The sequence below is a fragment of the Camelus bactrianus genome, chromosome 8 (assembly GCF_048773025.1).
Source record: "Camelus bactrianus isolate YW-2024 breed Bactrian camel chromosome 8, ASM4877302v1, whole genome shotgun sequence".
Classification (NCBI taxonomy): domain Eukaryota; kingdom Metazoa; phylum Chordata; class Mammalia; order Artiodactyla; family Camelidae; genus Camelus; species Camelus bactrianus.
In genome coordinates, this window is record NC_133546.1 from 10713780 (window position 1) to 10729285 (window position 15506).

Genomic DNA, 15506 nt, shown 5'->3' on the forward strand with positions numbered 1-15506 from the left:
AAGAGCCTGGGAAATGGGTGGAGACGGGGCATTACAGAGAGACGATTGCTAAGGAAAAGGATTCTTAAATCTGTGTATGAATTCTGGGGCAAATTCCCAAGAGGCCAGTGTGTAAAATGAGCCAGAATAAACAGCAAATGATCTGAGAATTGAACTCTGGCGAGGAATACTACCCAGGTTTCACATCAGCCTCTGGGTTGCACACAAGTGAAGCAAACCAGAATGGCATTGCAAAGGCTTTAAAAACGAAATTGCTATTGGAAACACAAACCACAAAACTAGGCCAGGATGTGTGTTCTGAACCCAAACCTGTTAACTGCCAGCTAAAAGAGAAGATCTAAATAAGAACCAGAGTGTCATAACATTACACTCAAAATGTACAGGATACAATCCAACATTTTTGTCATCCGAAGAACTAGGAAAATCTCAACTCGAATGAGAAAATAAAATCAACAGATGCCAACACCAAGATGGCACAAATGTTGGAAGCATCTAACAAGGATTTTAAAGCAGCCATCGTAAAAACGTTCCAACAGGCAACTGCAATCCCTTGTGAAACAAATGGAAAAATAAATCGTCTCAGCAAAGAAAGAGAAGATACAGAAAGAACCCAATGCAAGTTTTCAAACTGAAAAATATCATAACTGGAAGGAAAAACTCACTAGATGGCTTGTGGTAGGTAGAGTAAGGCCACAAAGGTGTTCACATCCTAATCTCTGGAACTTATGAATTTGCGAGTTTCTTCGGCAAAGGGGAATTAAAGTTCTGGAGCAAATGCTGGTTGCTTTGAGGTGATTCCCTCAACATGAGATGATCATCCTAGATTATCTGCATGAGCCCAGCATTATCAGGGACTTTAGAAGTGGAAGAGGGAGGCAGAAAAGTCAGAGTCAGAGAAGCAGAAGTTGGAATGATGCATCTGATGGCTTTGAAGGTGCAAGGGGCTGCAAACCAAAGTGTGTGGGCGCCTCTGGAAGCTGGGAGAGGACAGGAAACACTTCAGCTCCTTCAGAAGGGAGCACAGCCCTGGCCCATACCTTGATTTTAGTCTAGGGAGATTCATGTTGGAGTTTGACCTAAAAGACTATAAGATAGCAAGATAGGGTTATGGGATTAAGAGATAAAAACTACTATGTATGAAATAGATAAACAACAAGAATATACTGTATAGCACAGGGAAAATGACCATTATTTTGTAATAAATTTAAATGGAGTATCAACTATAAAGATACTGAATCACTGTGTTGCACATCTGAAACTAATATACTAAATTAACTATACTTCAATCAAATGATCAATTAAAACACATATATAAGATAGTGAATTTGTGTTGTTTCAAGCTGCTAAATTTTGAGTAATTTGCTATAGCAGCCACGGATAACGAATGCAGATGGAAAGGTATAATACCATCAATGTATCAATTCTCTTCCATTTTTTTAAAGTTATTTTTTGGTCGGAGGGAGGTAATTAGGTTTTGTTTTTTTTTTTTTTTTTTTTTTATGGAGGTACTAGGGATTGAACCGAGGACCTCATGTGTCCTAAGCACACACTCTACCACTGAGCTATACCCTCCCCCCAATTCTCTTCACAATGATCCACAAATTCAAAGTAATTTCAATGAGAATCCTAAAAAGGATTTTTTTTAATGAAACTCAACAGGTATATGTTTTAAAATGTACTTAGAAGAACACAAGCTGAAGAATAACTCAGACAAAATTAATGAACAAGATTCATCAAACTTTTTTCTGTAAAAGAGCAGATAATAAATATTTGAGGCTTCATCCGCCCCATGTGGCCCCTGTCATGTCTACTGCTTTGATTTGTTTATTTTTCAATCCTTCACAAATGCAAAAACCATTCTCAGCTCAAGGGGTGTATAAAAACAAACCACCAGCTAGATTTGACCTATGAGCCATAGTTTGCTGATGTCAGAATTAGAACACGATGGATAAGCTTTAATGCTGTATTGAGAGAAAAAAAGTTGTGGAAGATTATATATCATGTGGAACCACTCAAATAAGACTATAAAACATACAAAACAATATTATTTACTCACACACACACAGACATAATCGCATGCATGTAAGTGCACGGAAATGGCAGGAACTAAATTACACGCCCCAGATTCAGAACACTGGTTATTTCTGATAAGAGGAAAAAGAGAACGGGGACAGACAGAGGACTTCAGTAGTCTCAGGAACATTTATTTCTTAAGTTGGATGTTTTAATAGGTATGATTTAAGCTGGGATTTTGCACACACCTGATCTATTTCATAATACTGAAACGTTCTTGGTAGATTTTTGCCCCACTAGGCAAGGGATGTATGGATTTTCCTCAGTGGGATGGAGGCTCCCAGGTTTATCCTTGTTGAAGGTTTACACACCTATCCCATATAGTAAAGGTGAAAGTTTGAAAACACTTGGTTTTCTGGAACCCAAGAAAGCATGTTCAGTTAATTCATCATTGTGTCTGTGACCCAGAAGGCTGGCTTGTCTCTCAACAATAGATGTCTAGACATTTCCCAAAAGTCTACAATGAAAGAGACCCAGGCTCTCTTAGCCTCTCCCACACTGCCATCCCTCAGCACACACCACGTGCTCAGTCACCTCAGGATCTGAGTTTTTAGGATGACACACCAAGACCCTCCAGTCCACAAAGATGTCCTTTCCTCATGCTCAGTGTCTGGCCACCATCACACCGTATGGAGTTCTAGGAATCCCCACTTTGCTTCTATTCATGTGCTTTCTTCAAACTTTGGAGTCAGGGTGAGAAATCTGATAAAACCACAATATAGAAAGAAAATATGAGAAGGGGTCTGGCACAAACCTCCCAAACTGCAGCAGATTGGGGGCCGGAAGGCAGACTCAGCCTACACGCAAGAGCAACTGGGTAGCAAGATGAAGTGTCGTGCCCAAAAAAGAGCTGTGGGCTAGACAACGGGGACATTAGACCTCCGAGAAGAGATAGGCAGGTCCAGGGAAGAAAGTAGAGCAGGGTGATGGATTGAGAATGGCAAGTGTCAGCAGGGGAAGCTTCAAAGTGGGAGGCCATATAGCTCACTGGTAGAGGATATACTTAGCATACATGAGGTCCTGTGTTCAATCTCCAGTACCTCCATTAAAAAAAAGAAAAGAAAAGGAAGCTTAAATCCCAGGAATCAGGAGACTGTCTCAGGACTGGGAGGCAGAGGCAGAGCTGCCTGGACTCAGTTGAGGATGGCAGGGCAGTGAGAACCGAAACAGTGCTCAGTTCTCAGCAGGAGAGCACTCAGGAGCGCAGGGACGTCAGGGCTCTGGGGCATGGGAAGCTGGAATATTAAATTCCATGGGATAACGCGATGGAGCTGTTTAAATTCTGCCCATCTGTTGTGTGAATCGGTCCAGGAACCAGGGCAGAGTTCAGCCTTGCAGTGATTGGGAAGACCCAGCCCAGCTCCTGTGACCTGGGGAAGGCCACGGGACGAGAAGAGGCTGGGCAGCGCCTCCTCTGCTCACGCTGGGCTGTTTCCTCCTGCCTCTCCCTCCCATTCCCACCAGGGGAATTAATTATTTGTACTAACATCTGCAGCACATTTTTGAGATTCACTGTTGGTACAAAGAAAGCATGACAAAATAAAGTCATGTTATTGTATTTTTTAAATGGTGCATCCCAGTTTGAAAATTGCTTAAGTTTTTGAAATGTCTCTGCATCCAGCATGATTAATGTGATGGATACAGTAGTGCAGCGGAGTGAGTGGAGAATTAGAGTTGGTGCCAGTTCACCTCCAGGCATTTATCTTTGCTTTTTACCCCTGGTGCCTGCGCTGAGCCGGAGGGTAAGCGGACACTTTTTTTTTTTCTTTTTTTAACAAATTAAGCTTCATTTTCCTTTTTGCGTGTGTGTTAAGAACCTTGAAGGGAATGAGCGATGTCTGCAGCCTCCAGTACCAGCTGCCCTGGCAGGAAAGAAGGAGGTGACAATTTCCCGCAGATTCAGAATGATTGTTTTAATGGGGCTGTGGGGGAGGTAACAAGCACAAAGATATTGTGCTGCCAGGAAAAAGCAGGTTCTCTCTTCCCCTAGCCTCGCGCTACACGATGTAACATTTAGCTTCTGGCTTAACGTGGCATCTCTTCCCTGCTTTGATTTATTCCTGCTTTTGCAAATCACAGGGGTGTGTTACAGGAGATGCATTTAGAGCTTTGTTATAGTTCAGTCTCCCTACCAGAGGAGAATCTCACTCTTAGCAGGGTGAGTGACCTAGAATAAAAGGAAAAAGGGTGGGAGGGGGAAGAGAGGGCAGGAATGCAGATGTTGTGCTGGGATGAAATTGTATTTACCTTGATTGAAAACTCTTTTATTATAACATAATTTAGATCAGAATGGAAAATAGAACTCCTGGGCTCCTTGCCTGGCTGGGAGTATTGCTGAGTACACAGCCACTACAATAATGTAAGTGCATATGTGATGACTGTGTTATTGTGTTTATATACGAAAGCATTATGCTCCATCAAAGGAAATGAAAAACACCTCCGTGGGTTTGCTCAGTCAGCTTCTTTAGCAGAAAATGCTTGGAGGTGTGGAATAGTAACAGTGGCCAAAATACAGAGTATCAGAGAACTCTGCAGGCTTATGTGGAAGTCATACATCCGTCTACCTGTCTGAAACACTGAAATGCTGACCAGACTCTGGCATCCTCAGGATAGTTAATCCTGCATTGGGATTTGGGCATCAGTGCGCCTTGAGCACGAATTATGCCCACAGACATTGTGTTGGCAAAATGTTGTGTAAGAGAGTAATAATGCTGTCTGCAAAGAGCTTACAGTCCAACTGAGCAGGCAAAACAAATACAGATAGAGAGATAATAAGAAATGCCAGGCAGTGGGGTGAGGGGCGTGAAAGCACATGAAATCATACTGAAATGATACAAATTCTAAGGGAAATAGTCTAGGAATTTAACCACTTTCTCCCCAGAATGTCTGTGAGTATGTATATATATTTATCTGTAAACATTTTATTTACATATATGATACGTATTTTTTTTTACCTTTTTTTTCCTAACACATTTAATTAGGAAGTCTCTGTTTCCTGATTTCAAAGACTTTCTCCACGTCAAAGCTACACTCAGGACCACAGAACTGAGAAAGAATGGAAGCACTTGTCTTCACCTCCCACTGCCAGCAGTGTGTAGATAAGCCTCTAGATGTTTTCCCGGTCAATTCAAGTTGTAACGGACCCCCTTACGCCCCTTGCCCCCTGCAGCATGGTATAGACTAGTGCTGAACAGTGAGTGCAGTTCAGCAGAGAGCAAAGAAAACAAATCAGCTCCGAGCGTCACTCTGTGCTAGAACAGTGGAACGAAGCTAAATGTTTCACCAGTTATTTCAACAAGAGCAGTGACCTTGTCGTATAATCAACATTGCATCCCCTCTACGTAGAGCTGGGCTTGGCAGACAGAACATGCTCAGGAAATTCAGGAAACATCTGTCGAATGAACAAATGAATCTTTATAACAAAAGCTGTGAAGCATGTATCTTCCCATCTTACAGATGATGAAACAGACTCAAAGATGGAACCTTCTGCACATGGACACACAAAGTGTGTTTACAGTTCATCCTATTCAAGACTAATTAGGTCTGACTCCAAAGACCAACTTCTTTCCAAATAAACATTGTTGCTGAAAGACAAAAGGCCAAATCTACCCTCAAAGGGCTTACTATCAAATAGGGAAACAACACTTAGCATGTAAAAGACAAGAACAAACCGCCACTCAAGGCAGGACATGATTAAGAGACTGGAAGTGCTGTGCATATGATTTTGATTTTCCCGAGCCCCCCTCACACATACCTGCCCCCCACCCTTTCTCTGGCAGCGGCTACTAACCCGCTCGCTCCCACATCTGTATCAGGAGGGGAAAGGAAAGTAATTACTAACACACTTGGTTTTGTCTGTGTCTTTCTGGCCCAAAATAACCTAAGAGTAAGAATATAAACAAAAATTTTAAACTTGTGATACTAGTTTATACAAACATTTTTTTTTTCTGATTTTGCTTTCATGAATTTCTGTCAGATGGATCTGGAATACCCAGAATAGTTCTCTGCCATATATCTGTTTTCTTGTACCAACTCACTAGGTTGACATGCAGTACTTCTAACAGGTTGGTCATCCTCCGACGTGAGTTAAAGACACTGCTAACAGGAGGCAGAATGAACTGTGTTGAAGCACGTAGGCTCTGGGGTCAGATGCTGCGGTCCAGATGCCAGTTAAATGTGGAGAAGACCCGCAGTAGGGAGGCCCAGATGACACAATACCACAGTGGGAAGATCAGGCTGTCTCCACTTCAACCTGGTGGTAAATTTTAGTATCACTTATGGTGCAACGACAGCTAGAAATTAGGTAACTTCCATTGCAATGCAAAGAAATACACAGCCATGCCTATGAAATATTCTTGCCAAAATGCTTAACCTAAATCTAACTGAGACTTTCAATACAGGGAATAGAGGTATAGGTTAAATGACACCACAGAAAACAGTCAGACAGATACAGAAGGAGGGACGTTATAAAGGAAAACAGATCTGGTCTCTTCAACAAGCAAAAGTCATGATAAAAAAAAAAAAGTTGTACTGTGAAAAAAAGGAAAGGGGGGGTTTTCTAGATCAAGAAATATTTAAGAGACATAATAAATGTGACATTAATTCTGGTTTAAACAAATGAGCTATAAAGACATTGTGAGGAAGACCTGGGAAAATGTAAATACAGACTAAGATTTAGATATTGGAAAATCGTTCATTTTGTCAAAGATGATAATGATGTTATGGTTATATAGAAAATGTCTTGTCCTGACATTTCAGAGGTGCATTCCAAAATATTTAGGAGTGTAATGTCATGATATCTGTAACTAAAAGTATTTCCACCAAAATAAAAAAGATACAAACACATAAAAATATGAATAACTATTATGTGTAGATGATGGGTTTATGGGTAATTCTTACTCAGACTTTCTGCTTTCTAGTACATAAATTTTCGTAAAAAAGAACATTTAAAAGGATGATATAATTGTTCGACAGAATTCCTGGCACACAGTAAAGCTTATTAATATTGACTTTTGTTAGGGGTATGGTTTTCATTGTTTCTGAGCTGCTCCTGATGCCTGCCAGCACTACCATGAAGGCTGCTGCCTGCCAATGGCCAGAGCATCGATGTCAGTGTGGACCGCTGTCCCCAGTCCCTGCCGGAGCATGAAAGCCAGTGTTGCTGAGGCCTGTCCTCTCAATAACCCACTTTAAAAAAAATTGTTTTTAATTTTTATACAATGTTTATTTTTTAATTTAAAAAAATTTTTTAATTTTATTTTTTATTACAGTGTAGTTGATTTACGATGTTAGTTTCAAGTGTACAGCAAAGTGACTCAGTTATACATACACATATATGTATTTTATATTTTCAGATTCTTTTCCATTATATATTACAAGAAATCAAAAACAGTTCCCTGTGCTATACACACAGGTCCTTTATACAATTTTTAAAGGTTACTTTACAGTTACAGTTATTACAAAATATTGGCTATATTCCCCATGTCGTACAATACATCTTTGAGCCTGTCTTACACCCAATAGCTTGCACCTCCCACTCACCACCCATGTATTGCCTCTCCCCTCTCACTGGTAACCTCTAGTTTGTTCTTTAATTTTTTTTTTTTTTTTTTTAGCCTTTGGTCACTCTTAATGCAACCTGTTCCCTGGAAACTGGACCAGAGAAGTGTCTCTGTGGCAGCTACTGGGCTTGACTCAGAAACATGTGTGAAGATATTGGCAAGCAAACTGTGATGTAGGGGTGAGGGTTGGAGGGGGGTGCCGACCTGAGCTTCATCTTCCCCATGAAGGGGTAACGGTGAGTCTGGATATGCCACACGTCTTCGTTCACTCTTCTCTAAGGAGGAAGATTATGTTATCTTACTGGCAAATTTGGGAGCAAGCACTAGGCATGGACAGCCCAGCCTCTGCCCCCACAGGACATATCATGTGATGTGCTTCCCACATGCCGGCCCTTGCTGGCAAAGGCTCTGTGCCTCTGGGGAGACTGCAGTGTTACCTGTGATGGGGTGGATGTTTGCGTGATTCTGAGATTCAAGATGGAAGTCCATGTGGCCTCTCCTAAGCCATGGTCTCCAGTATTATTAAAAAACAAACAACAACAACAACAAAAGACTTATTTTCTCCTCCAGCTCCTTAATCCACTATATTGTTTGATTTCAAACTCAGATGGAAGAGAAAAGGAGTATTATGTATCCACTTCCTCAAACCCCAACATTCTGGGTCAAACACTTGAGTGTCCGATTTTCCTACTGAGATAAGTTCCCAGATCCTTGATATAACTAGATACACAATCTACACTATGAGTCATGCAGATTAGCCCAGAAATGCCTGAATTTTAAGAAAACACAGTTGATTTGGGATGTCTGTTCTGTATGCTTTGAATAAGCTCAATATACTAGATATTACTAGATATCAAACTTGAAGAGCTGGGCAAATGGGTTTTATATGAGCTATAAGAAATTTTAAGGCTGGAGAACATTCTGAGTGAAGCTGAGTGAAATACAAAATTGCTATTAATTCTCCTAGATAGATTAATTTTTCAAATTAAAAAGAGGAAGAGAACAAAATTTCGTATTTTACACATATGGAATTAGTCGGTCCTTTAGTAATGAAATTTTTCTGTAGTTTGGGGAAGTGCCAAATTTCATTTCGAAGCTGAAATGTCTGTGGCATACTGCATGCCAGTGGTAGGGCACATGCTCAGCATGCAAGAGGTCCTGGGTTCAATCCCCAATACCGCCATTAAAAACAAATAAATAAACAAACCTAATTATGTTCCCCCTCAAAATAAAAAAAAAAAGAAAATCTTTGATATTCTCTACTTTTATTGTTTAATATTAAAATAAACCAACTCATATTTATTAATTCAATCATCTCATTTCCACCAACAGAGATCCCAAATCCAAAAGCTGAATGGAACTTCAAGTGTTATTTCTTCTACATAAATGTCTTGCTTTAGATTAAAAAACAACAGCAAAAACCTTGGCCTGAGGAGCCAAAGGAAAGTGATATATTTTACTTTGGTTAGTTGTTACTCTCATGAAAAGTGACTCTGGGATTAAGAAGATAAAACCAGTTTTAACTCTGGACCTGAAACAGCATACACTGAGTATCATGAAACATAATTAGAAATAGTGTCTGGAACCAAGAGTAATGTGTTTCTCAAACTGAAACTACTGTATGTAAAACTGTCATTAATTCTGGGTCCTGGCAGAGTTAATTACTTCTCATTTGATGAGGAGTCAGCCTTTCTGTGCCTCAGATTCTTCACATGCATAGTCAAGGCACTGATTTTCAAAGCTCAAGTTTCAAAGTTCAAAGCTGAGGTCCTGACAGACAGTCATGTTCCTAAATCACTGAAAAAGCTTATATTAAAGAATTAAGCAATTAAAACTTAATTTTTACTTCACATGAAAGTGTCATGATCCTGAAAATCACATCTCCATATGCCAATTCTGTCACTTGGGCACATCATTGTTCCTAATGTACACTTTGTTATAGAGACTCAGAATGTTGGAGACAGTCTTAAAAGCCAACTACAAGTCCTTCATTTTTCAGTTGAGGAAACTTAGGTCCGGATGGTTTAACTCGGTTAAGTTCATGTCACTAGAGTAAAAATTCAAATCTCTTGAATCTTATTTCCATGCTATTTTCATCACACTAAACAAAAATATCCAAATAGTGGGAAAAGAAATCGACCTTTAGTTAGAATCCAACTCCTAAGAGATTTCCAGAGTCATCTTGCCCTCACCAAACTTCTCCAAGATGATGGATGCTAATTGAGCAGAGAGAAGTTAGTTTCATTGGTAGATTAGGTAACTGGCTCAAAAATAGATTGTGTGGCCATGATCCATGTACTGAAGTGCCCATCATAACACCTACAGTGACCTTTGTAAAGCAAGTGGCAATCGCTGGAGACGATAAACAATGAAAAATTATAGGGACTCAATTTGAATCATGCCTGAGTCAGATTTTACTTACAAGGCGGACAGCTTCAGTCCAACCTCCTGAATCAGGCTAGATTCTATGACGGATTTTAAAGAAAGTAGATTTCCAAGAGTCTGAATATATAGGAAAAGATAACAGTGTAAGGAAGAGATTTATACAGTCACCAAGAACCAGGATATCTTTTGGAAAATTAGAATCTATCCAGAAAAAAGTAGGCTACCATCTAAGGGAAAATAGCACCAGACTGTCAAGAATGTTTTTCAGATTTCACAAAGTTTAAAAATCAAGAAATTGGGAGGAAAATGGCTGAAAACATAGGATCTGAGTTATCCAAGATTCATATAAAGCCATCACGGAGGAAGTGGAGGGTATGTGGGAAAAAGGAGGATAAAAAAATAAGGAGGCTCTAATTGAAGAACTAATGTATGGGAGGAGTGGTGAAAGGCCAGCCCAGTGTGCATAACTGCTTCAAATAAACGTTAAAGACTTATCAGACCAAATGGCCAGATGGAAACTCTTGGCAACAAATGAGGGCTGTGATATAATTAGCATGTAAGGAACCAGATAGCCTCTTGCTGCCAAACAGAAACTCTGTATAGGAAGAACATGGTGTAGGCACGCAACATGGGACGTGGCTTTGTATTTTAGGGCCTCTCAGAAACAAGTTGCAGAACTTTATGGGCAAAGGAAATATGACAAAGTTACTGGGGGTAGAAAATGCCATAATTAAATATCTCGATCAGAGTTTGGCAGATTACAGCCAAGAGGCCAAATCCAGCTCACATCTTATGTCTGTATAACCTGCAATCTAAGTGAAATTTAAAAAGAATATGTATCATTTTAAAACTCATCATATTAAAAATAAGTGTGCTGAAGTAATGATGTCGCTATATGTGGAATCTTTTTTAAAAAGGACAAAAAAATGAACCTATCTGCAAAACAGAAACAGACTCTCAGACATAGAGAACAAACATGGTTACCAGGAGTTAAAAGGGGTGGGAAAGGATAAATTGGGAATTTGAAAATGGCACCTCTTGGGGAGTGATGGAAATGTTAGCTGTCTTGATTGTGCTGGTGGTTTCATGGGTGTATACGTCTGTTAAAATTCATCAAATTGTACATCTGAAATATGTGTAGTTTACTGTACAGGAATAATGCCAGAATAAAGGTATAAATAAATGACTAAATAAATAAGCCTAAGTAGAAAAATATAAGAAATGTCATACATAGCAGAAAAGATACAAATAAAAAATTTAAAGCTAAAAAAGAATCGAGGGGCTTTTCTGAGGGACCAACCGCAGTATTAGAATATTTGTGAGAAATATGGGAGTCAGAAAGATAGCAAGAGAATCAATGAGACCAACTGATTGATGATCACAATATAAAAAGCCCATGCAGGTCTGAAAAGGAGCCAGCAGAATGAATCAACTTATAAAGGAAAGCGTTAGTGACAGCCTCGCTCCTAAATTAACTTTCAAAGCAGATCAGTCACAGGTGCAAAATCAAATAGCGATAAATAAACTAGATGTCTTGGCTGAATCAAAAATGCATTTTGTCACACTTTTCTCTCCCAAACTTGAGTAATCACTGGAAATAAACGGGCTCTACCCGAGAGTTGAGAAGACACTCAAGGGTGAAATTTGGGATCCATTGAAACTTGTGTAGACAGATCAGTTTAATGCAGGACTGGCACACTCCTAATGTGACAGGCATTCATGATTAAAGACCAAAGGATGTGATTCCCTGTACATTTAAGAGTAAGATAATGCACGGTAAGAAAGGCAAGACAGCTTCTGAAAGGGAGATTGTACCTCCTTTGTATTTAGAAGGAAGCATGCAGTTGAGGGCCTCAATTTAAATACTTAGTAGGACCACATGGGATAAAATTCCATGAAAAACTACACATTATTTAATAATATGTGTAATTGCAAAAGCAATATATATTCTTTGTAGAAAATGTGGTAAACGTAGAGAAGCAAAAAATGAATTAAATTAAAATCATCCATAATCCAGCTAACCAGGATGTCCACTGTTAATACTTTGCCATATATTATTTGGGTTCAAACACAGAATTAAATTAACTGTTTTATCTTAGAAGAACACTGACACTGGCTCCCCTAAAAGGAGAGAAGGGCCAAGATAAATATTTTTTAAATTGTGCCAACTCACAAATGGATGCTAAGATGTTAACAAGAGACTGTTTACAGTAAGATCCTCAGGTCTGCCCGTGACAGAGTTCTTTTTAACAATGAAACAGTATGCCATCGTCACAGAGGGAACTGTGAAATTTTCACAGGACTGTGTACGGGAGCAGATAACTGGCAGATGAAATTCCTTATAGGCCGGCGTAAGAGAATACATTCAGGGGACTATAAGGCCAATTACCCTAGAGAAATGATGGGTTCCAAGGTTGCAGTCACCATCTAGAAGACGGTGCATGTCATCATTACAAACTAACCCTTAAAGACAATGTACTGATTCAACTAAAAGATTAAAACCTTTGCAGACAGCAATACTTGGCTCTCTGAAAGAGCTGCCCATGTGCCCATCTAGAGTGTTCCATGCATTTTTCAGTCTTGCCTTAAGAAGGGCCAGAATAATTCAAAGAAATGATCGAAGCAAGATAGGGGTAGGGAATTGAGAAGCATAAACTGCCATGGATAAAATAAATAAGCTGTAAGGATATATATCACAGCATGGGAATATGGCCACTATTTTCTAATAACTCTAAACGAAGTATAATCTATAAAAGTTTTGAATCACTGTGTTGTACACCTGAAACTAATATAATACCGTAAATCACAATAATAATAATTGGTATGCTCCAAGCTGCACAATCTAATTGTGATAGCTGAAATCTAAATGGAATAAAGGTCTTTAAAATAGTGGTATTTCTAGATTAGGTGATGCTCCTTAACCAGGGGTGCATGGGCTTTAGAACAGCATGCACACTTTTCTATATATATATATGTATTTACTTATCTCCATATATAAATATATAAAAATAAAAATTTTATATATTTATGACACATACATATTTCTTTTGTTGATCGGTTGCATAGTTATCAGTAGGTTCTTAACAGTGTTCCTAACCCCCAAATCTCAAGAGCTAGTGGTGTAGATGGTAAAGGTGTGGAATTGCTCACTGATTCCTGGGAGTAGGTCTTAGGGCTTTGCAAGAGGAAGCTTTAGAATAAAGTTGTATTTGTCCCCATGAAAAATAAATGTGTGGAATTCATTTCCCTGCAAAATGCTGTAGAACAAGAAAGCAGGAAGTTATGGGACTGTTTGAGGGAGATGTTTGAGGTCGATCTCTAAGCTCCTGGTATCAAGGCTCCATGAGGACAAAGACTGAGTACCCTTTTCTTTGCTGCTCTCAGCCTAGCACTTAGAACAGGGGCTTGGCACGTAGTAGGCACTCAATAAATACTTGTTGATCTCGCAAGAGCTAGAGGGATCATGGCAGCACCATCAGAGGCAGTAGCTACCTGAACGCACGGTCTTTCTCTGGGTGGCATTTTTTTTTTAATTTTTATTTTATGTATGCATTTAGTTTTAATTTTTTATACAATTTTTAAAGATTATTTTCCATTTACAGTTATTACAAAATACTGGCTCTGTTCCCCGTGTTGCACAGTACATCCTGAAGCCTATCTCACACCCAACAGATTGTACCCCCCGTGCCTCCACCCTTATATTGCCCCTCCCCCACCACCGGGAACAACTAGTTTGTTCTCTGTATCTGAGTCTGCTTCTTTGTGATATGTTCACTAGCATGTTGTATTTTTTTAGACTTCACATGTAAGTGATTCCACACATTTGTCTTTCTCTGACTTACTTCACTTAGTGCAATGTCGGGGTGGCATTTCTGATACTCACAACGGGGAGGCTCTTTCCCTCCTTCTCTCCTTCCCACATCCTCATCTCGTTTTCGCACTTGATCATCTACCACTACGGGGACATCCAGACTGTGGAAGAGAACAGACGCTGTATCAGCAAAGAGACTCATGAATCTGGCTTTGGAAGAAGACGGGGGAGGGGCAGGAAGAGACCTAGAAACAAAACACCAAAGCAAGAAAAACTTTATAAGAATTTATGAACATAAAACTTGTACAACTGTTAAATGGAACGCTGTCAAGCAGATTAATTAGTTAGCATTTGGAAAGTGCACTGATGATGAAAATTGCCAAATAAGGGCTTTGTGTCTTGAACCAGCTCCTCGTTTGTTGTAACTGGGTGGCGAAAGAAACAAGTCCACTAATAGTTGAGACAACTCTTATGCCCAAAATGGGCTATAGCAGTCCTGTGGCTCTCAGGAGACTGAGCCCAGCGCAGCCCTGCATTAGGATTTGGGGTCAAGCTTGCTTCCCCGAGTGCGAGGCGAGGTGACGGCCATGAGGCATGAGGCTCCTGTTTCTGTGGTCCTCTGCTTTTGTTTGTTAATCCCCCAGCTCTCTCATCCTGAAGTCTGCTACGGCCCCTTGCAGGAGGCCTTCTTAAGGCCAAGGGGAAGACTTTACAAATAGCTCTGTTAGAAGCTTCCAATCCAAATTTAGATTTTGTTAAAATGAGACTTTAGCCAACATTCCCTGGATGGATGGATTCCATTCTCCTACAGTACTGAGACGCTGAGCTCTCCAGATATTCTTGAAACCCAGTAGGGCAAGAGCTGAGCTCAGTACCAAGAGCTGGCTCCAGCTTGTGTACTCAAACCAGACACTCTTCCTGGGAGCAGAAGAATCCCAGATCAGAAATCATCTGGACCAGGTGGCTAGTAACACGTAAAACCAAATTCCTTCAGTACGATCTGTCTCTGAAAAAAAAAAAAGCATGAATTGTACCTGTTTGACATAGTTTTACTTGCCTATTCTTACAGCGTTTTTATTTTGACCAACATTTGTTTTGATTTATTTAAGTTTTAAGACACCCTCCTACTTCCAAAAAGAACTGAGACAGCTTAGAGATTAAAACCAAGTACAAAAAAATGAAAAGAGCTGGGGAGGAAATAGGACAGGTAATGAATTCCTGGGCTGGGATTCTTAAGACATCATGTACATACTTTAGAAGAAAATGTATTGGAACTGAGGTTAAAAAATCCTGGGCTCTGGCCATAACTCTGTCCTTAATGAATGTGTGGCCTTATGCAATCTTGATTCCACTGGCAAAATAAAATCTCTGGAAGTCTTTCAACGTGATCTTTTTAAGTATTTAAAAAAAATAATATTCTGGCATTAGTATGTCAGGCAAAATGGAGTGGGTAAGGTCATAGAAGGAACTGTTAAGAGATTGAAGGGTGATTCAGGTCCAGGGGGAACTAACAGTAGAAATGGATAGAAAAGGAAGAAATTAAAAAAAAAAAAAGTTTTAAGGCAAACTTGACAGAACTTGGAAATTGACTGGATATGAGAATGAGTAAGATGACTATCGAGTACTGTGGCTGGAAGTGTGACATTGCTATGAATAGAAATAGGAAAAACATTTCT